The sequence below is a fragment of the Crassostrea angulata genome, chromosome 2 (genome assembly GCF_025612915.1).
Source record: "Crassostrea angulata isolate pt1a10 chromosome 2, ASM2561291v2, whole genome shotgun sequence".
NCBI classification, from domain to species: Eukaryota; Metazoa; Mollusca; class Bivalvia; order Ostreida; family Ostreidae; genus Magallana; species Magallana angulata.
In genome coordinates, this window is record NC_069112.1 from 58954585 (window position 1) to 58979300 (window position 24716).

At 34.3% G+C, this 24716-nt stretch overlaps 3 pseudogenes; 2 read left to right on the forward strand and 1 right to left on the reverse strand.

The window, feature by feature from the left end:
• The window catches only part of LOC128174582 (uncharacterized), a 130935-nt pseudogene that overhangs the window by 59658 nt on the left and 46561 nt on the right, over nt 1-24716 (forward strand).
• LOC128173334 (uncharacterized) lies at nt 1548-2977 on the forward strand (annotated as a pseudogene).
• Nucleotides 20584-23489, reverse strand: LOC128173301 (uncharacterized; annotated as a pseudogene).

Below are 24716 nucleotides of genomic sequence, written 5' to 3' on the forward strand. Positions count from 1 at the left end.
TGGGTTAACAAATAAACCATCAGATCTTCTTTAAGTCTTAAGATATGATTTGTTTAGCTATAAACTATCATTTGCTTAAGACACTTTCTAAATAATTTATCTGTTAAAATCAATATCCTCTATCTTTGTATAGAGCTCTTCTATGTTAATATTAAGGAGATTAAAATATTCCAAAAATGGCAGCGTCCATAGAGCCCTCTTAAGAGCATTGAGTATCAACAATTCGTTTTTTTGAGTGATTGTTAAAGCTTAACTGTAAAATTTCAATCTATATACATGTACTATTGTGACTATTAAAAATAATAAAATATATCCCTGCTATGGCTTTTATTCTGCATTTAAGTTTTTCATGTGAATTAAAGATCTAATTTGTGCCCAACTTTTTTTTAATTAATGGCCCGACTTCTGAAATTTTGATTTTTAAAAAAAATAATCTGCCCTAATTTTATTAACCAGGCATCCAGTATCCTCCAGCCAATGGATTAACGGCTTTCCGATTACATAAAGAAAGTTGTAACTGAACATGGGGTTACTAGTACCTTAAAAATGAAATTGCTCTTGGAGGTTTTTTTAAGACAGTACATTTTTCACAATGCTCCTATGCCACCATGATGAGGCTTACTTTACCGCCGAAACACTCTACAACTACCATTATAACTACATGTATTTCTTCAATGTTATCATGATGCAACAATCAGGTGTTGTTTAGAGTGTCGGGTCCTAATAATTCAATATCAAGTCTGGTTGATTGATGTTGTTTATTTTAAACTCTTGCTTATTTGCAATTACCTCCTGCTAATTTGTAAAGAAACAGGTGTCATGTGGAGACCATATATATATATATATATATATATATATATATATATATATATATATATATATATATATTCCATTCTTCTATGCAAAGGCAGTCAATAGGATATAATTGTAACATAGTTTGTAGTTGACCTAATATGGTTTATCTGTGCATTGTTACTTGTAAGTAAATTCCCTATGGGCTCGATCTAATAATTTCATTAAATTTCATCTGTCGGTCATTAAATCCTTACGAGTATTTCTGATGAACATCTTACTTTCTTAAAACTAAATGTATATGTCTACATAAAGGTAAAGATGTTAAATTACATGCAGTTCAGTAGGATTAATGTGATTTTTTTTATGAATAGACTGAACAGTCCAAGAAGGTGTCAGCATTTTGTGCGAATGGCCAAGAAAGGATCTTCCCATCAGCAAGGGAACAGGAAACATACTAGGCCACAATATAGCAACCTTGGTAATTAATTAATTGCATAACCTTGGCAATGACGGTGTAATGTGCAAATATCTGGATAAACATACACAAGTGCACGCGCGCACACACACATGCACACACACACAAAAGCTCAGCAGTCAAGACAATGTTTAAAAGAGACTGCAAGTTCTATAACTTACTTTTTCAATGCAGACAGATTTTCAGAAAAAAAAGATTTCATATTATTTTATATTATGTTATTCAATGTAATTGTTAACAGTTTTCAACACACATCAAAGCTAAGCTGAAGGAAATAATGGAATTAGAGGAAGGTGACAAGAGGTAATCAAATGAAAAACAATAAAAGAAGCCAAAATAATGTCATCTCCATATCATTTTTATGGCAATGAAATAAAATATCATATGATGTTTTTTATAATGTAACCCGAACTGTTTCAATAATATGATTTCAAAATTTTAGATTAATTAGACTTCTTATATTACAGGTGTTATAAGCCACACTGGAGACATATGCGGTGGATTGACAGAAATGATCTCACAGACCACAACATTATGAATAACTCTTTTAAAGGAATGGAAGAAAGAATTAAACTTTTATCTAAAAAGGTAGCTTACACACAAACACATATAAATATATATTTATATATACAATTAAACACACAGTGTATTTTACTAAGTTTTGACTGCATTTACATAAATTCAAGTTCAATAATAGAGAATGTTTTAATGCATGACTTTCTGTCCATATGAGGCATCTGGCAAATTTAACTATGTATGCATGCATTAATTGCACCTTAGGTTACTGAAAGTACAATTTGCATACTATGAACAAGTTTTCCAGAATACATGTACATGTGTAGCAATTATTGCTAACATGTACATGTATTCTGGAAATCCACAAAATGTTGGGATATATCCAGTAGATCATGTTTATTGCATGTACCGTAATGCTTTCGCATTACATTTAGAGAGCTTGCCAATGATATATTACATGCTGATCATTCCTTTAGAAGGAATAGTTGTTAGTTCTGTATTGAAGTTTTTTTTATATACATGCATGTACATTACAATAAAAAAAATAAATTACTTTATTTTTCCTTACCATAGAGTTTTACAGAAATTAGTGCCCTTGTTTTTGGAAGATTTTGCCTTGTTTAAACCAAAAACAGTCATGTAAGTATTTGTTGCAATTTAATTTGCATTGTAAATGAGCTTACCATAAGATATTTAATCATCCCGACCTGAACTTTACAAAATTTGAAATTTTTAAGTTCACCTTGATTTTATTCAAACTCTCTTAATTTAGTCAAGTTTACTTTGATTTATATATTTTATTTCCTGAAGACATTTAAGTAATATGAAAACATTTAAATATACGACTGCTTAATAAAAAAAAGTGGTGAAGGCCTCCATTTAATAGATGTTGCCTTCATAAATGTACATAGTGGTTCTTTTTCTTTTTATTTAAGTGGTCTCCTGAGTCCCCCAGGATATTACCTGAGCATGAAAAATTGCAGGAATGAGAAGTTAATGGCAACACTTGAGGATGGGTATGATAGTTTATACTCGCCTATTATATAGAAAACAAGAGGCCCATGGGGCAACATCGCTCACCTGAACAACAATGGGCATTCAAAAAGTATTGTGCCATATGGTCCCTCGGTAGAATAACAAAAAATAAATATTGTAAAGTATTCGAATTTTACACTTATTTTTGCATACACGTAATATTTGACATTGTACCACGGCTACTAATAAGTCTGTACATTTTGCCGTTTTCAAATGTGTTTTTTTTTCAAGTTTTTTTTCTTTCATAAAATGGGGTTTGGTGAATTTGGTAAACACCCATCGTAATATTTCTGGTAAAGACAAAGATGGAAAGTCAGTTTATTTTAAATCTACGAGTGAAAACGTGCTTCTTTTTTTGAGAAAGTTTCCTGGTGTCAGCAACTTGAGTAGTTGATATGGTTATTAAGCTTCATTTAATATATCATTTAACAATCCTTCTCGGTGTATGATCTTGAAAAAAATGGTGGTGAGAAAGAGGCAATAACGCTTGTGGAAAAAAAATGTGCAGCAGATAATTGCGATATGTAAATGGAAATAGATTTATTTGGTCCATTTCATCGTTTTCGGAGAAGTACAGATTTCAGAACCTGTACAGATAATGATGTCCTTCCACAGCTTACTTTTTCAATGATGTCACTAACGAGCCTATGACTCTAGATGGACACATATCTAAATAGCTATAATTTCATTATCAATTCTTTTAAAAAATTTGGGAAAGGAGGGATGTCATGTTAAAAGTTGAAAAACATATTTCATTAGAGTATTTTTTTTCTCTTTTTTCAAAGATTTCGTTGATGATGTGAGTGAACGGTTCGGTCTTTTGTCCCATTGTTAGAAAAGCAGCATTGTAGGAGTGAGTTCATTATGAGATCTCAAGTCGTGAATGAACTATAATTAAATTGTTTACTTCAAAAATGTTGTTTACTTTATAAATTGACCAAGTAAGCATCTTGTAACACTACACATTTTAAAATTAAAAGTGAACAGCTTATAATTTCCTCTTTTAGAGGGTGGTCAATTAAGTTTGCTGGTAGGATAGAATTTCGTTTAAAGGTGTTATATTGTGTTCCAATGTTTTTTAGCAAACATATTAAAAACTAGACACGATCTCGTTGCGAGCAACGAGGAGGTCTTCCGTCCGATTTTTAGAATAAGGTACGATCCTGCTCTTGATCTTCGTCAACGAAACATCTGGAAATGGAGATGGGATCTAAGAGTAATGAGTGAAAGACTATCTACCACTTTGGTGTCCTTTATTTGAGGGATCAGCTCCTTTTCCTTCATCTTTTTGTTTCCCGCTAATATTTTTTTTTTTAAATTGGTTACCGTTCTTGAGATATCTGGGGAATATCGTTTTGATATCCACTCATTTTAGGGTCCTGATAACAAACAATATATGGTTGTACATTGTATACTACATAATCTTGAGCATCTTCTGTTTAATATTGCTTTTCAGAATTTTCCTCCATTTCGAGATATTGAGGATCGAATTTTTGGACTTCTGGCTCCTTAAAACCCCTAATTACATAATATAGAAGTAAATGATTGCCATGTATAGATAAATAACCTTAGAATGAACTTAATTGCTTCTCTAACGTATCACAAAATATTTGACAGTAAAAAGTTATCATTACAAGACGTTAGAACCCCCTCAGCCCCTTATTTGAAGGGCCAGTCCCTTTTTCTTGATGCCATAAGAATGTTCTTATCAATTCAAACACATTATGTTCAACAAGTGTTTAGAAAGTCTGTACCGTTTTCGAGATATCTTAAGAAGGTCGTTTTACGGGCCGATCCTGTAACTCTTTTTAGGGACCGCATAACAAAAAAATTATAGTTGCAGATTGTTAAGCTCAATATTTTGAGCATCTTTTGTTCAATATTGCTTATCAAAATTATCCTCCATTTTGAGATATTGAGCATCAAAGTTTTCGACTTCTGGCCCATTAAAATCCCTAATTACCTAACATAGGAGTAAATGATTGCCATGTGTAGGTGGATAACGTTAGAATGAACATAATTGCTTCTATAACGTATCACAAAATATTTCACAGTAAATAAATAATCATTAAAAGACTTTAGAACCCCCTCAGCCCCTAATTTGAAGGGCCAGCCCCTTTTTCATGATTTCAAGTGAAAGCTCTAATCAATTTAAACACATTTTGTTCAACAAGTGTTTATAAATTTTGTACGGTTCTCGAGATATATTGAGAGGGTCGTTTTAGAAGCCGACCCTGTAATTCCTTTTACGGGCCGTATAACAAAGAAATTATGGTTGCAGTTTGTTAAGCTAAATATTTTGAGCATTTTATGTTCAATATTGCTTATCAAAATTTCCCTCCATTTTGAGATATTGAGCATCAAAGTTTTGGACTTCTGGCCCCTTAAAATCCCTTATTACGTAACATAAGAGTAAATGATTGCCATGTGTAGGTAGATAACGTTAGAATGAACATAATTGCTTCTATAACGTATCACAAAATATTTCACGGTAAAAAGCTATCATTAAAAGACTTTAGAGCCCCCTCAGCCCCCTTTTTGAAGGGTCAGCCCCTTTTTCTTGATGTCATAGGAAAGCTCTTGAGTTTATAAAGATTTTTTGTTTTACATATTATAACAAAAAACAATCGAGGAAAGAGATATTAAAAGAAAACCATGACAAAATGCAAAGAGAAACCATTCAACTAGATGTGGGAGGTTATGAATACAAAACTACAAAGGAGACTTTAACCAGAATACCATCAAAACTGTCAAAATTGCTAACATTGAAATCTGCGAAAGCGGCTTCATATTTCTTAGATCGAGACCCTGAACATTTTGCCTATATTCTAAATTTCTTGCGAAATGGTGAAATTGACGAGAGAACCTTGCCATAGGAGAGAGGATCTTTAACCGCGATCTTAATGGAATGTAAATATTACGGTCTGGTGGAATTGGAGAACATGGTCAGAAAAAAGTTGGATTTTCGCAAGTGTAACAAAACCAGGGACTGAGCCATTGAAAGAAACTGATACTTTGTAATTTGAGATTTGATTTGTACAGTGATTCACTACTGCCTTTATTATTAGTTTAGGGACTAACCTTTACAAAGAAGGGGGTTATGTTATAAATTTTAAGAACATAATCAATATGATTTAATTACATTGTAACTGTAGTATATTATGAAATATTGTAGTTTAAAGTTAATTAAATGAGTTCTGCAGTAGTGAATTGCTAAGTAAATAGTGCTTAATGTTTGTTGTTAATTGTTTTCAGTGCTGCCCAACTTCTTGAATCACAGCAGAAGTTAGACTGGGAGGGAGGAGTTTGCGAGGAGCATCTCTTTTAATTGTCCATTTGTATTTGTCATTGCAGGTTGGCCTGGTATTAAAGGGGATAAATTTTCTTTATATCACTGTAGTTTTGTTGGTTTTGAAGATGTCGGAGGAACAATTAAGACGAGCGCGTGGAGATTTTGAAATGAATTAAATGGGTTTTCTTAGGGATTTACCAAGTGATACCAACTATTTCACCGAGATCTCTGGTAAACTTATTTAACACCAGTTGGTGTCCGTGAAATTATAGGGTGTTTGCTAATACATGTATATTTAAATAGCAGCACCCCCCCCTCCCTTTTATTATTTTAGTTAAGAGTTCTCCGATTGCACCTAAATTATTTCAAAAGGTGTAGCCGGTGAAATAGAATCTCGGTAATTTTACACCGAACTTCACCGAAATATTTACCAAGGTGCAAGTTCTGGAGTTCGGTAAAATTCAAATATTAATGGTATATTAAATCATTTTTGTTAGATTTTTCTTGGTCATTAAATTGGATTTTGGTAAGTTTTACGTAAATAAATCATAACTAGGATTTAACGAATTTTGGATTAAATGTGTCCAATTTCATTCTTTAATTTTTTACATGCTTTTAATTATATAGAAATAAATGGTAGAATATAATTGGTTCTTATTTTATAAATAAGAGTAAAGGTTGATTACTATATCATTACATTGAAATTTATTTCTTGGGATTTAAACAACTTTTAAAGGAGATTGTGTGGATTACTTATTTTATCATATTCACAACAAAAACTACGCACCCTATTAAAATCGCATTGACGAGTTCGCCTCGCATCATAACATATATACCGCCTCTTGATGATGATCGCTAAATTGATACTATAATAAATTGACTTAACTACCGCTTATGACTCGAATGACATTCATAATATTGTATATAACTGGAAATGCCATAATGCAGCATTGTCCACATTTAAAATTTGTATCGATACAAGTGATAAAAAGAACGAGTTAACACGTAGACGAGTGACTAATAGTTGATGAGTTGTACGTCAGTTGAGATAAAAGTGATAAGAAGTAACCGGTGTTAATTTATCCCAGTGTGTTAACGAGTCATTGCTCGTTCAGTTTAACCTTTAGCTCTGTTGGCATATTTTGTTAACTCGTACCTTAATGTAAATATAATTCAATACGACACAGAGACTGATATGATGGTGTACCTAGGTAGTTTCTGGCGTGAAGCACAATCGGCCTTATACTGAATCTAAGTGTTACGGCAGTATGGCCCACAGTCTTCAGAAGTAACAGAGTACTGTATACGTACATTTGCAGGGCAAATGTAGCGCCGCACCGAGCGGCCTTACAACAGCCTTTCATGATTTCAGTTTCCATGATATTTGTTCCTCACATTTTGAAAATAGATGACGAATTTCAAGTCTACCGTTTATTTACACATCGCAAGTATAAACATTCCGAACAAATAATTCACAGTATAAAATCCAAATAAACACAATCACATATACACATTTATCCAAAATCATAGGCGAAATTAATAAACCAAGTGCTAAGTAAGTCCTATCTAACTTAAAGTAAGTTCTGACTATCTGTCTAAGTAAGTGACCGTGTAACTAGCTATTGTCGCGCTATATATACCAAAGATCCGCTCCTGACGATAAAGAGCACATTTAAAGATCCTTACAATCAGGAGTCAATACATTGAACACAATGGTCAATGTGGAGTCAGCAGCGGGTGAGATAAGATGGGCGATTAAGACACAGATAAGATTTATAGCCTAAGTGTAGATAATGTGTGAACAATTAATTAATGAAGAATGATATGATGTAACATATTAAACCGTTACAACTCTCCCTGCCTTAAGATTTCCGTTCAAATATAAAGATAGCGCGTAACAAAATCTTTAAAACTAGCAATATATATACGAATAACACGCAATAAAAACAAAACAATTCAAGTTATATGCTAACAATGCAAAACAAAAATTGTTCAATGAACTATTTAAATATATTATATAACATCATTTGAAAATGCAAATTAATTTCGAAGAAAAACAAAAACACATCTCAAATTAAAACAAGCAATTATTTACATATTCCATATATTAGGTTAATATCGACGTAGTACTAAACACATAGAAGAAAAAAAAGTCACAAGCAAACTATGTATCTCTAAAATTATTTAGTCGCACAATTTTAATTCCACAATATTTGCATATATAATAATCCATGTATTTACATCTTGCCTGTTTTTCTGCGTTATGTAAGAGTGAATAAAAAAAATACTTTTTCGGTCGTATTTGACGTCCTATGCGCGTTGTCTTGAAAACGGGAATTTGCGCGTTGTCAATACCAAGAGCTTGTTCTGATTGGTCATCGGGTACTGTTTGATCCGGAACTTCAGGTCCCGTTCACCACCCGTCATGTTGTCATTATCATCGACTCGATATAAATTATCATCTGCGGCTCCTGGAACTGGTTTTAAGCTATCTGCATGTACCACTATATAAGTATGTATATATACTGTATATTAATAATATAAACATACATATTGTCATATCTTATACAAATATGTATAATATCATTTCTTACAGTCTTCTGTACCACACGTCAACAGAACAACCCGATAACGAACCTGACTGTGATAATACTAAAACCCCAGTCGAATAAATTTACAACGCAGTGCTTGACACTGTTTTCCAGAACTTTTTTGTTTGTTAGAAAGAAAAAAAGTAATGATACAAGTAATGCACGATGCACACAATTTCCTCGTTTATTCAATACACACTAAACAGTTGAAAAGCCCAACCAGATTGTGATAATACAATAAATTTCGATTAAACTCGAAACATAATACTTCCCACAATTTTACAGAACTAATTTGTTAAAAATTATACAAGTAATGATACAAGCAACGCATATTGCTGACCACATACTGGCCTCGTTTATTCAATACACACCGATCCTGATAACAAACCCGAACATTAAACAATAAACTTTCTCAAAAAGTGTTTACCAGACGCTACAAAAGTGTCAACCCAATCTGTTGTTTGACATTTAGAGGCTGTTTAGCAAGTTTCATACTATTTTATTATTTCTCAAACGCAGAACGAGAAAAATTTAAAAACTGAAGCGGGACAGACAGACTGACGGACGCAGAGGAAAACTATAGATCCCTCTGATAAAAGCGGTTTTGGACAAAACAGTTAAAATACATTGATATAAACGCGTACCCTAAAAGTAGGAGGCACATTCATCTGCTCATCTTTTTATAAGTATTCCATTCTCTCCTTTTTTCAAATCTTTTAAGACTTCCCAGGATCTGAGCTTGTTGTACTACATGTAGCACAGTATTAAATTATTTTGCATCCAAGTGATGACACTTTATATATGTAAAGTTCACAAAAACATAGTCCATTGATGAAGGTTATTTATGCAGAGTTCATGTACACAGAAACATGGTCCACTGATGACGCGTTATAGATGCAGAGTTCATGTACACAGAAAAAGGATCCACTGATGACGCGTTATTTATGCAGAGTTCATGTACACTGAAACAGGGTCCACTGATGACGCGTTATTTATGCAGAGTTCATGTACACAGAAACAGGGTCCACCGATGACGCGTTATTTATGCAGAGTTCATGTAACAGAAACAGGGTCCATTGATGACGCGTTATTTATGCAGAGTTCATGTACACAGAAACAGAGTCCACTGATGGCGCGTTATTTTTGCAGAGTTCATGTAACAGAAACAGGGTCCAATGATGACGCGTTATTTATACAGAGTTCATGTAACAGAAACAAGGTCCACTGATGACGCGTTATTTATACAGAGGTCATGTAACAGGTCTTTTGTAAAAAAAATAATCAAGTGGAAGGACTACCATTTAAAAAAAATTATTCATCTCATTTCCATTTAAACATTCAGTTAATGTCAATTTAAACATTCAGTTATAGTCCATTTAAACATTCAGTTAATGTCCATTTAAACATTCTGGGGCATTATAACATGCAAAGGAACCATTCAAAAACCATTTATGTCAGTAAGACCACAACAGTATTAAACATGGTTTTTATTTTAATCATTAAATATCAATTTGAAATGCAATTTTACAGTTATGAAATGAATCCCTTCCACCAACTTTCTAGTCTATATATACCGTGATATTCATATAATTGCTATGACAATCATGCAGTGTACATGGCCATCACTAGTTTGGTTTTTTATGCCCCTAAAATTTCCAAGTTTACAATCCTGTTCTGGATAATTGTTATCATTTTTGCTGTTACATATTTCATATTCCCTTTCAGACACCATGCAAACAGGTACTCTGAAACTAAACATACGCGGGTATGTTAGGGAAACTCGTGCTTAAATAATGCATGATTTACTTTACATTAATTTTGTTAATGCTTTTACATTCTTTTATTCTTTATATATGTGAACAAAATATGTATTATCTAATAAATATTTATTTTCTTCTGTTTTCACAGTTCTGCGCTCTTCGATCCTCAATCGGTTTACATTTGATTAAGAAACAAACGTTCACAACACTTGAAGACTTGGACTTTGCCGATGATATTGTCCTGTTTTCCCACTCCCATCAGCACATCCAAGACAAAACACATAGACTCCACGAGTATGCTGGAAACATTGGACTGAAGATCAATGCCAAGATTACTGAAGTCATGACCCTAAATGTGAATAACCCACAAGGAATTAAAATGGACAATCACATCCTTCCATTTACAAACAACTTTACATATTTAGGGAGTATTGTCACAACAGATGGTGGAGCAGACAGGGACATTCAGCAGAGACTAGCCATAGCCAGAGCAGCATTTAAGAACTTGCAAGCTGTGTGGAAATCCAGCCAGTATACCAACAGGACAAAGCTCAAACTGTACAAAAGCTGCATCATACCGATTCTTTTGTACGGTTCAGAGTGCTGGAGAATAACAGAGAACGACCTTAACAAACTGTAAACTTTCCACACCAAGTCCCTGAGAAGAATCCTAAAAGTATTTTGGCCAAATACCATTTCAAATCAAGACCTTCTCAGCAGATGCGATCAGGAGGATATGGCCACCATCATCACCAGGAGACGATGGACCTGGATTGGCCACATACTCAGAAGGGACCCTGAATCCATCATAAAGACAGCCCTCTTCTGGACACCAGAAGGAAAAAGGAAGAGAGGGAGACCAAAAGTTACCTGGCGGCGAACAGTGGAAGCCGAGATGAAAGAGCATCAGAAAAGCTGGGGCACTCTCCAGAAGCTAGCCAGTGACAGACAGGGATGGAGTTACTGCCCTATACGCCAAAGGTGTCACGGGCAGTAAGTAAGTAAGAAACAAAGCGGGCCTACTTAAATACAGTGGTGATTACCAGTACTCGATGTTAAAGGAAAATGTAAAAATAAAACACAAATACGACTTACTTGAAATATCTATGTCCTTTCAGACTTCTCATTTCACTACCTGGAACTTATCAGGGAGTCAATATTAAGCCCCAGCGGCCAACCTTGAACAGATCTTTCTCCTACTAGACATGCAACGACACTCCAAAATTTACAACAACAAAAAGTGTAAATAATTAGTACTATAAAGGAAATCCTCAGTAGACTACCTAAGAGGATGCAAGCAAAAAAGAAGTGCTAGTAAGCAATTCTTTCATCCGACGCAACAAAGTTTATCTCTTCATCTAACATCATATCTTCGATTTCCTTAATAATGATGGTAAGGAACTCTCGTCTTGAATCCCCTTAGTCCTCTGCCTGTTCGGCCCACCCTGAATTGTACTTAGTCCTCAGACATACACTAACCTAAGAGGATGCTAGCTAAAATGTGACGGTTAGCAATCCTTTCTTTACCACCTAACTTTGTTTTAAAATTGCATGCTTCACCGTCCTAATGTAACATATTCAGTAACGTGTTTTGTTCGGTTCGTATTTCGATGTCGAAGCTCTGATAAAGAGAGATGTGTTGAGTATATGTTTCATCAAAAGATCCAAATTTTTCCTTTTTGGACGACCTTGATCGACACCTTTCTCTTTTAATCAACCAAAAACTTATTGAGAAGGTTGTTGATCTTAAAAAGCTTTATGACTGTATACTTCAAAACATTTTGCTTGTTATATCTCCGCAAACTAAGTTTAGGGGGATATATTGGTTTCACCCTGTCCATCTGTCCGTCCGTCTGTCTGTAGACGCAACATTGTCCCCCCTATAGAAGTTTTTAACTACTTCATAAAACAGTCTAAACATTTGTACATATGTTGATCTCCATCTGAAGATGTGCACCTGCAATTTCTTTTAAGATCAGACAAGATTTAATGATTTTATGACAGTTTTCATGTTTTTTATTCTATATGTTGTACACTAATGTTGAAAAGTAAGGAATGTAATCTTTACAGATTTAATTAATTAATTAATAGTATTAAAACACTCCAAAATATATTTATATAAATACATCCAGATAGAGGTTTTTTGTCTTTAAGTCTTAACTAAATTTATTGGGAGTTGATTTAATTAACTCTCCTATGCAGTTACTCTGGCACACCGAAAGTGAAACAGTGTTTGGACCCAAGCACAAGTCATCACCGCTGACAAGAATTAGTTCTTGAAAATAATAAACAAAAATCGTTGTAATATATGCTGATGCATAGTTTTCAAGGAAACTTATCTATAAACACTTTGAAAATAGTTAAATTTTATATACTACGAACAATTTAGATATTTTTGTTTTCTCTTTTATTCCTACGCCAGAGTTAATATAATCTCTTTCCACCAGATGCTCGGCTGTCTCCGTAAATCTGCGACAACCAGAGAGGGGACTCTCTTGCTTCTCGGATATTAACGGAGACAGCCAACCGTCTAGTTAAACGGTATTAGAGTTCGATATTAATAGTGCTTGGATCCATATAATTTTTAGAATTGTTTCGATAGCTAATGCATAGTAGTAGTTGAAATCTATCTTTAAATATTACACACCATGATTCATATGGGGTTGCTCGAAATTCTTGTCGGAAAAGTCTAAAAAATTCATACAATAAAAAAGTGCGTAATTCAAATACAAACTAGAAACTAATTGCCATGCAAGATTGATTTTAAAATAAATGATAATCGATAAAATCATCTACCGTCAGTACTTAAGTACTTTGATTTTTTATAAGTATTTTATTAATCAACAATGCAACATTTTTTTGTCAATGATTAATTCTTAGGAGCTAAAAAGAACATCAAAGACAAAAGTGGCTGCGTTTAAGGAAATTTGATAATCTGTAAAATGGTCAGTGGTTTTGTGGCTATTTTAAAACTGTTTCATGTAAACCAAAAGTTTCTAACATTATATTAGGAAATAAATGATATCATTACATGTATTAATCAAGAAGTTAACTATTTGTAGAAGGCGTTTAATTTTAATAGTAAAAAAATGAAGTGAGCTTTCAATTCAGCAACAACAGCATGTTTGTTATCAAAATCAGCAGGTACAGTGTATATATGTGCGATGACCATTGTAGACATCAGCAGCGGCACTTCCATAAAACTTTCCCAATATGTTGGACTCATGCTACAGAATTAAAAGAAATTCAAAAGTTAAAATTATCTGTAAACACTTAACAGTTTAGGTTTTTTTTACACATCCAAAAATTTTCATCAAGATGGAAGTGCTGAAGACTTGTTTTCCAAGAGTTTGTTTACACTTTAATCCTGTATGCAACACTGATTCCTGCCTCTATTGCAGTGGTTGCGAGGGGAATCGGCCTTAAGAATAATATTTGCACCCCAAAAGAAGCTCCTTGCCACAGGAAAACTTGGATGCGATAATGCGTGCGTGCAAGGAGGGGCCAGAAATGTTATTAGAGGAGTTGTTGGAAAAAGCTGTTGACTTTTTTCAAAGACAATAAAAGAGAAAAATGTCCCTGTAATCAATGTTGAACCTTGCAGGTTATTCAACTGTCCAACTCAACAACCAGGAACTTGACCAAGGTATTAGTGGTATAAACATTTGGTATAATATTAAAAGTCCCATAATTCCGACAAAAAGTATCGACCAATGCTGATTTTCGAACTTGACCAAAGCATTAGTGGTATAAACATTTGGTATAAATTTAATGAAAATCTGTCAAAATTTGTAGACATGAGAGCGCTTACAAGGTCAATTTTTGGATAAAACGGAGTCATTATTGTGGTCAAAGTCCCATAACGACCAACAAAAAGTAACGACCAATGCTGATTTTCGATCTTGACCAAGGTAATAGTGGTATAAACATTTGGTATAAATTTAATGAAAATCTGTCAAAATTTGTAGACATGAGAGCGCTTACAAGGTTAAATTTTTGGATAAAACGGAGTCATTATTGTGGTCAAAGTCCCATAACGCCAACAAAAAGTAACGACCAATACTGATTTTCGATCTTGACCAAGGTAATAGTGGTATAAACATTTAGTATAAATTTAATGAACATCCGTCAAAATTTGTAGGCATGAGAGCGCTTACAAAAAAGTGTGATGGACGAACACACGGACCCACGGACGGACGCTCGGCATTTCTATGTCCCCGCTCCGCGTTGCGGCGGGGGACAACAATGAAACTATTGATCCATTTTGAAATTATTTTCTCAATTTCAACAGTTTCGCATCAATTTTCCCATTTCTGCGGACCCGGCCTGGACCCAGTTTACAAATAGTAGGAAAACCCCTGTTTGTTACCAAGTTTGATAATTGAGTTGAAATGTCAAGGCTTTCTGAAGCGGATTCCTCAAAATCCATATTAGTATGTTCCTGTTATACTTTTTATTAAACAAACTTTAACTAAATACTGAATACATAATTGTATTATAAATATTCTCACCATGTTGTTTTCAAAAGCCACAATAAAAGAAGTGGCATCTTCTTCCTATCCAGCGTCTTCCTTCAAAACCTCTTCCAGCTCATAACTGTGCTTTACAGTCACTGGCTCAAGTGGTAGAAAAACTACAAAATGGTTTAGTTTCCATTGGTTTTCGGGTATGGAATTACCGAACGAATTCGTCCATAATATGTAGACAGGATCCTGTTGCTTTTCACTTGTAAAAACTATCGTTACTATGTCGAGGAATCTTGGACACAAATGTCACGGATGGAACAATGCAACCTGCATGGAAATCATGATCAATACACACCAAACGTGGACCATCAGCAGGGGTAAGAACTTTGTTATGTCCTTTAACACCTTTGGTATGCCTGGTTCACCAACAGGAATTATCGCTTCATCATCCAAACAGATAAATGTGGTAATATCTCGATTATCAACACAACAACTCTTTAAATACTTGGAGACTAGCATCTTGATGATGGACTTTTGTCACTCTCGTCTGAACACGGAATTTGACATTAAATCGTCTGGAGTACTTAAATGCAGATTCTTTTTAATGTGACATTGGGTTGAAATTTCAGTCGAAGAGTTTCAGTACTAAGAATTGCCGTTTCATTTGGCAGTCGTTAAGATATAGTATCTATCCATGTTTCTATAAATGCATCAGTTCATCAAAATACTTTCCTGTCTCTTCAAAGAAATCTCCAAACTTGGTATCAATGTCTCCACCATGATCTATAGTCAGGACGTAATGTATGATGATCACTGTTTAACAGAATGGAAATGCGTTCATCCATGCTAGCTTGTTCACTAGAATCAGCCATGTTTTAACAACCTGTTAGCTCAAAAACATACTTCTCAGCAATGACTTACAATGTAGGAATGTTGACATATTTTAAACACCGATTAATGAAATCCCTTCGCATTGATCTTGTGATAGACACTTGACCCAGTTAATTGGGGGTTTTTTTATGCCATGAACCGTATTTTTTCTTCGCAGTGACCTGTGAGATCTGTCACTTGTACTCTGGCATTAAGGATGGCATGGTCTTCCTCGTATATCTCTGACCAAGGTTTTCAAAATCGCTTTTAAATTCATTTCCTTTGTATCATTGAGTGATTTGTAGTAAACCATATTCTATAAAAATGGAACTCATTTTCCGTGTGTTGTCTTTGCTTGATAGCGTTCTAAACGGTCAAGTAATCATGTACCTGAAGTGGTCTACAACAACTGTTATGATCTAATCTGCATTTGCATATGTTCTCACCTCTTTCTTTCTTTCGTACGTCGCCTGTCTCTTTTCGTGAACTTCTGTTTTATTCTTCCTCTGCCTGGGACATTAGGAATTTCATAGCAATTTACTTTAAATATATATTAAGGAACTTCTAAAACAAACACTAATAAATACTTACAGTTAAACGACCCACTCTGTTAAGTTCCTTGCGAAATTGATCCCAATATTCAGAGTTTTCTGAGAAGTTCAGTGCCTCGTCTAGAAACTCAGGACTGAAACCTCCCTCCAAAACACTAATTCCTGTAAATGATTATTTGTCAAATTACTCCTTCAAACCTAAATTCTATAGATTGTATCAACTCTTCTCCGGAACATCAATTTTTTTTGGATCCGAGCAATGCAGAATATGATCCCACCCTAGTTCAACGGGGTTAGTTTCTGTTTTCACTTATTTCTATTTTAAAGCTCAACATATCTGAAATGAATTGAAACTCAACTTATCCTAAGAAAATGATTTTAACAATGTGTAATTTTTTTTTTAAATATTAGAAAGTTTCCGCATAAATTTACGATTAAAACACTCAATCATATACATGTATGTCCATATCAAACTACCTTGAAATGGGTAATATTCATTTTGTTTACCATTCAGAATGATTGGAGAAAAGTTTTAATTTTTTCTTTGGGGGGGGGGTCCCAGCATGGTTCTTGATATTTTTATATTTTTTACTTTTGGATGGCATTTATATTTTAGTAAATTCTTCATACAATTTACTACTGATATCGCCTCTTTATTTACCTCAGACTTTCTCAGAAACACGCTACCGACCTCGGAAAATCAAGTATGTTGAATTTACATCGAGACCGAGAGTCGCCATTTTTACATGTAAACAAAGTGCACCATATGAATTTACGGGACTGATAATGGTGTTTATAAGACTATCCGGGGCAAGTGAAGAGACGATATCAGTAGTAAATGCATGAAGAATATAATGGCACTAATTGTTTTCACAGAATTTGCGTATAAAAAAGGTAACTCAGTCCAAAACTAGCTCACGTTTTTCTGCGCAATAAATATACAATTTTTTCAATGGGTGGCCCTGTAGCTCTCCGGTCTGTCAATATTTTTTTCCCGGAGAGCTACATTATTTAACATATATATATATATTTATATATATATATATATATATATATACATATATATAAACTATTTTTACATTCAACATAAAAGTAAATAAATGAAACATAAAATAGTTACAACACAGATGAGAGAAAAAAAAAAAAAAATATATATATATATATATATATATATATATATATATATATATATATATATATATAATTTAATGGCGTCTGAGCGTGTGCTTTCACAGGTGGGCAACCTTGGGTTTCGATAGGGACGCCTCCCTACCTCCAACACCTCCTCAGCCTCCTCCTCCTCAGACGCGGGACAACTTAAACAAAACACGGACAAAAACAGGACAACAACTATAAAGGAAAAATAAATGTACCCAAAAAATTAAGACATTTAAAGCTGCTTGGTCCGATTTTTTTGTAATTACAGTATCAAATTGTTTTTCCTACAAATCATTTATCTTAGAAAGTTATGGACTTTCTCCTATTTACACCAGCAGAACCAGTCTCCTTTCAAAGTTAGAAATATTCAAAGTAAATAAAAGTAATTTCTCTTTGGGCAAACGAAAAAACAAACTAAAATGCATCACGGGAATGTTTAGAAAAGGAAACTGCATGGTTTCGTCCCCCCGAATGATTGGGGTTATTCAACCCGCATGCTATGCATCGATTGTAAAGAAAGCAGACTTTAGAAATATTGGCTAACAAAACGTACACATGTTTATTTGTAATTTGTCTGATCATTTCGACCTTTATTTAAAGCGATTTCAAATTCGTAATACAACCATACCCGTCTCGTTGTCAGGGGTGAAATTTAACATGTGAGGCGAAATAACGCGGTACCTTTTAATGTCGGTTTGTTTTGTTAGCAAATTTTGTACGTATTTTTCTTCATTGAAATTTGGCATAATTGACGGGTAAAACTACTGCAATGTCTATTATTATATATATACTAAGCATAGCCATCGTTTAAAAGCGTGCATAAAATTTGATATAAAATCGGACCAAGCAGCTTTAAACATTCTTAGCACGATGAAACACCACATCAGACATATCAGACACGACAGAGTCGCCGTCCCCCTCTCCAGACAAGGGCGGGTGATGATAGTTCATTTCGATATCACCAGGGGGAGGAGGGGAACCGCGACAACGACGACAAAAACACAGAGACACATACCAAACAGAACGACGAATGACAAAACACCTACAAAAAAAGTCGTATATACGAATGAATGAATGAAGTTAAACTGTAGTTGATATATATATATAGTCTCTAATTGTGTTGATGCAGAGCGTGTAGGACGATGCGTGCGTTTATAATATTTAAAAAGTAGGACAAGCACTACAGCAATAGGAATGCATAATAAGGATAAAAACTTAGATATACTAATCGGTGGGAGTCTCAAATGTTATCTGTTTGTTAAAAAAATTAATTTAAAAAAAAATGTAATTATAAAAAATAAGACAATAAATAATAAATAGATGTGTGTAAAAGTACTTACTAGAAATAATTAAAACTGCCGTAGGAGGCAACGTGATCTCTCCTGAAAAAAACCCACGTCATTTTAATAATTAAATAAAAAAAACCAATAACAACAACCACCCCCCCCCCCCCGTTTCCTCCCCCCCCCAAAAAAAAAACAATGTATTATCATATATATTTACCTGTGATTGACTCCTGAACGGCGGTACCGTCTACTACTACAAAAAACCAGAGATTAGAGCATGAAGGAAGATTGGAGAAAGAGAAGGTAATTCAATACATCGCTACCCCCCCATATATATATATATATATATATATATATATATATATATATATATAGCATTACCGGAGGTTGATCATGATGATGATGTCCAGGACACCCGGGAAGTCTCAGCGTGATCTATAAGAAAACACAATTCTTCTAATTAATATAAAATGGGAGGGGAGGGGGGGGGGGGGGTGTTTTATTAAAAAAATTCTTTTCTTTTAGAAAAAAAATATATTTACCATGCGTAGTGCGCCGGGGACTGGAGGACGGGGGTGTAGTCTTATCTCCCTGGTCTACAGAGGGGGGAAAAATAGAAAAACTTACGACTATAATTAATATGTAATGGGGGGGGTATTAAATCTCTCTCTCTTAGATATATATATATATATATATATATATATATATATATATATATATATATATACTTACCATGCGTAGTGCGACGGGGACTGGAGGACGGGGGTGTAGTCTCATCTCCCTGGTCTACAGAGGGGGAAAAAAACAACATATGACTAGACTATAATTGATTTGTTATTGGGGTGAAGGGGGGGGGGGGGGACACGGCTATAACTTATATGCATTGATGGATGTTAAATGATCAATTTATCGAAATAGAGAAAGAAATATTTACCAGATTTGGTACTTTGAGCTGGCTCGGACAAATCGACTAAAAAATAAAAATCAGAATAATATTAATTATGCATTGTAAAAGAAAAAAAATAGTAGTATGAATAAACGGGGGGGGGGGGGGTGATGGGGGTGGACACACTTACTTCTAGCGGGGTGGACATCGCCGATGTCCGTCAGAGTTAGTTTATTGAAACTAAATTCAACCCGGCGCACCCCTTCGCCAAATCGGATGTGGAGTGTACCGGCACCCCCGGTCATCCCCACCGCAAAGAAAATACACTCACATTCCCCCATACACGAGACGAAGTCTTCCTCGCAACAAATTGTTGCGGGAGAACAGTGTAAATATGCGCCATGCACAACAAAGATGAGCAGCCATGTTGATCGAAACAACGCCATATTTGTACTGATCCTGTTTTTTTTTGAGGGGCGGCAACATGTAAAAGATGCAGGCTCGCGCGCGAAAAGAGAGAGGAGTGACACAGAGAGAGAGAGAGAGAGAGAGAGAGAGAGAGAGTAAAAAAAAAAACACCACCACAATCCTCTTCCCCGCCAAATTAGCCAATATGCCCACTACAACAGGATTCCCATTCCAACAGGGGGGGGGGGGGGGGAGGGGGCGGCTCCGCTTTTGTTATTTATTAAAAAAAAATAATACAACAGAGAGAAAATATGCTACCTCCCATTTATAATGATTCATTGTTACTGTAATAGTTTATATCTTAATATAAATTTATAATGGAATTTACACTGTTAAAGATACGGGTAAGAGGAATAAAAGTAAAACTGGCATGACTTTATTTACAAATTTTTGACTGGAGTATCTGCTCTAACCTTGTTCTACTGTAGGAGCATTTATACAAACACCCACTCATGCCAATCTCTGAGAGTGGGTTTTGGTCTTTCAGAGGGGTTATTGCCCTTGACTCTTTTTATTTTTTGTCTTCGAGAGCGACTTGACTGAGTCTTTTCGAACTTGGAGTCCAGCTCTGCAATAATCCCGCTGAACTCCTCAGATCTCCACGGCAGAGGTTTGACAGTAAAGAAGGAGTCCTCATCACTATTTACCTCTTCCTCCGAGGACATGTACGTAATGTCCATGGCATCACGGACACGCCTCTTTTTCTCTTCATCCCAGCCAGTTTTTTTTGAGATCATGGATGTTCTCCACTGCAATTTCTACAGAGAAAATATAAATGCAATAGGAGGAAAAAATCTACACCACATGCAAATAATATGAAGACTTCATTCTCTTTACTATAAAAAAAACAATTAGTAAATGTACAAGCAATCTTTGTTGACAACTGTAGTATGCAATGTTTTCATTAAGCTTAAAATTTTCTTCTTCTTATCTTTGAAATTTTATACACCATATGGCTCAAAAATAAACTTAAATCAACTTATCTATTCAATATAACATAAGCTACAAGAAATTCATTTACCCTTTTTCTTCTGCTATAATGAAGCATTTTCATTTTGTGCTTGTCTACTTTTCCTGTAGACTCTTTGTGGGTTTTTTGAGATATGGAGTCAAAGTACCTCCCCACAGCAGCTAAAAATTGAAATAAAGGGTACATACACACAATGTATATTGAAAGGAAATATAATATAAATACATATATCACTAATCATAATTAAGATCATCATCAGAACACACAGGTTTTCTCTCCGTTACACTGCTTTCAACCAATGGGCAGTGTGTAGGAGAGAGAGCAATGGGTTTCCATGATGAATTAATACATGTAATTAGAATGAGTATAAGCATAACATTATGTGAAATAAATCTGTATAGAGTAATTTTGGATGAATAAGAAACCATCTCAATACTAAAAGTATGCAGAAGCAATTCATTAAAAAACAAATAGTTTAAAGTGTTGTCAAAATTAATGTATCTTGTATGTATATATTACATGTACTTGAACATCATACCTTGGATTACACCATCCTGAACCTCGGGGTAAAGTCCCTTCACAAAGCGCCTTACCGCTTCAGTTGTCTCCTTATTTTCATCAGATGAGACCCTTTAAGAATTTATATAATTGTGTTAACTCATGATTTTCCAAATGTAATGCTCCAACAATTAAAAATAAAAATAACTAAAGCTTTGTTATAGATATAATTATACATGTAAATAAGAAATTATATATAACAAAGAGATTTCAGAACTTAGTAGCTTAAAATTATTATAATAGAAAACAGTCTTTAACATTCTTTACATTTAAATGGCATTGCTTGTAAAATAGTAAGCACTGACATGGATGATTTGAATTTTTAAGAACTTATAAATGTAGATATGAACAAAAAATGCTTTTTACTTCATTTTTTTGTCTGCCATTTTGGTCACCCATTCTTCAGAACCATCCTCTATAGCATGCTTGTATGCATCATGAACTGCTGTCTGTTGGGAAAAAATGTGATAGGTATAAGGACTCAACATTTTAAGTTTTCACATGCATGTAATTTAAGTCATGTTATCATATCTAATTTATAAAAAAAATAAGAATTATCTGTCTCTGAAAATTGCTTCTCATGTTGACAGAGCCAAAAGTAGGTTGAATGGTGCAATATCAAATGAAAAGAGTGCTTTACCTCTTTAAAGTTTATCTTTTTACTGCATAAATAAATCACATTTACATATAAGCTTACTCTGATTCTTGGAGGTATGGTAGGTTTCGGGTCTTCCTTCCTTCTACAGTCTTTGCTTGAGAAAATCTCCTCCCTGAGTTTTTTTACTTCTGTCGACAAACAGTCAATCTTCTTATCTATTGACCTGAGGTAGTCAATTATCCGATTCTACAAAAAAATGAAAAGTTGAAAAAATTGTTCAAAGCAATTTAATTTTATGTGTCTCTATATGCTTTTGTATATTTTGCAAATAAAATCTTTTCATTTTGAAAATCTACACTTAATGGGTTTTTTTTTGGTCGACTCAGTTATTATTTACTTAATTAAGTATTGTAAATTATTGAATTTATCGCTGTATATAAATTTACAATAAAGTCAGGGGTCCATGAAAGATATTGCCATGCCCATGACAGATACTGCCTTCATTGTAGTTGTAATTCTTAATAAAAGATAAACAAATGAAGATGTTACAGGTACAAAGGTGTATATTTCAGAAATAGATTACATTCTGCTTTTTTTTTTCATTCAATAAATTCCATGCATTTCTGATTCAATATTACTGCCAGAGAAAATAAATTTATAAGCACAACTGCTTGATTTGTACAGGATGCATCTTACTGTATTAAGAAACAGACTAAGGCTAGAGAGAGAGAGAGAGAGAGAGCGAGAGAGAGAGAAACTAGTAAATAGTATGTAGAAAAAGAAAAGTTCAAAAACAAATAAATAAATAAAAGACATAAACACCTGTGTTTTTAATTAAGGCATGAGAAAGTGATTAGCATGCAGCATACATTATAAATTAATAAGAACAAAGTTGAAAGTAAACAAATGTATGACTATGAGTAGTTGGAAGAGGGGGGTTCCGTGACCCCCCCCCCCCCCTTCTTCTTCTTAAAGTCAGTCAAAGTATCTTACAATTAAGATGTAATAAGTCAATGACCAGACAAAATACTCACTACTCTGCTGCGTCTCTGTTTAGAAGTTTTTGAAGCTGATGGTGTGCTTGTCCTCGGTTTTCGTTTCCTGAGGAATTCTGAATACACAGAATCGTCTTCCTGACTGCTGTCGTTTTCCGATGCATTCGACGGATGGAAACTATCTCCTGAGGAGAATGCTACGGCTTCGGAATTAGACATAACGAATTTCAACTACTGTGAAAACCACGAGATGTTAACACTTTTGGAACACTTTTGCCGCAACTTAGAATTTGCGCCAAAGACTTTGCGCCAAATATTAATGACTATCATTTTCGTATAACTATTACAATTAAAATACATCCATATTTCGATCATTTTTTACTTCATTTTCAGTTTATGCGTACTGGAATAAACGTTATATATATTGACAGCGTATTTTTCTCTCTCGACTCCCCTTATTCTTTTACTAACTTTGACTATACGAAACTAAATATGCATCACCAGCTTCATCAATATTTTGGCGGAAAAATCAGACCGCGCCCAATGCATTGTCTGCACATCGCACATCAAAACGATGTAATAAACAGTTCCGAAGAGTCAACAGATTTGAAGAGGTAGGAGATCTCTCTCTCTCTCTCTCTCTCTCTCTCTCTAGGAACAATTAATTAGATTACTGGTACAGTATTTAAATAATGAATTACGGGTCGAAATATTTGTAGATATGATCATGAGTGTGTGTGTGCATGTGTTTAAAAATCCTTCAAAAACTATGATACTCTCGATCGAATACTACGCATTTTTGTTTTGTAATATAGGTGAAACAGCAGTCGTACATGTAGGCCTATACTGAGTGAAGTTCTAGGTGTTAAGTGATATTTTATTTATTATTTCACTTTATAATTATTTAAACATTTGTAACAACGTTAAATCATTCTTTATTAAGCAGTTAAGTCCTTTTAGAAAAACTACAAATGAATTGGTTATGTCCGCTAATCATAATAACTTATCCACTTCGTTATTTTCACCTTCCCTAACCTCATAAAAATGCCTTTCTAACCATAGCATCCTCATACAGTTCTCCAGACTTGTTAATGACATTTTCATTTTGTCACCACACAGCATAATTATTTATAGAGTCTGCAGACTCTCTTACCCCATGACCTAATTAGCTGCCTCTGACACAACATCCCTTGACCTGATGAACTCTTAACAAGCATTGAGCTGCTCCACATGCTCTCTCTCTCTCTCTCTCTCTCTCTAACCAAAAAGTGGGGAGAACTCCTTCCAAATTCATTTTTTTATTGTAAGGGGCGGGGGGTTCAGCCCACCCCCTTCTGAAGCTATCTCTCTCTCTCTCTCTCTCTCTCACAGTCTCCAGTAAACATATAAATAAACAATAATTTATTCAATATAATATATTGGAGAGGATTAGGCAGCAGGCACTGC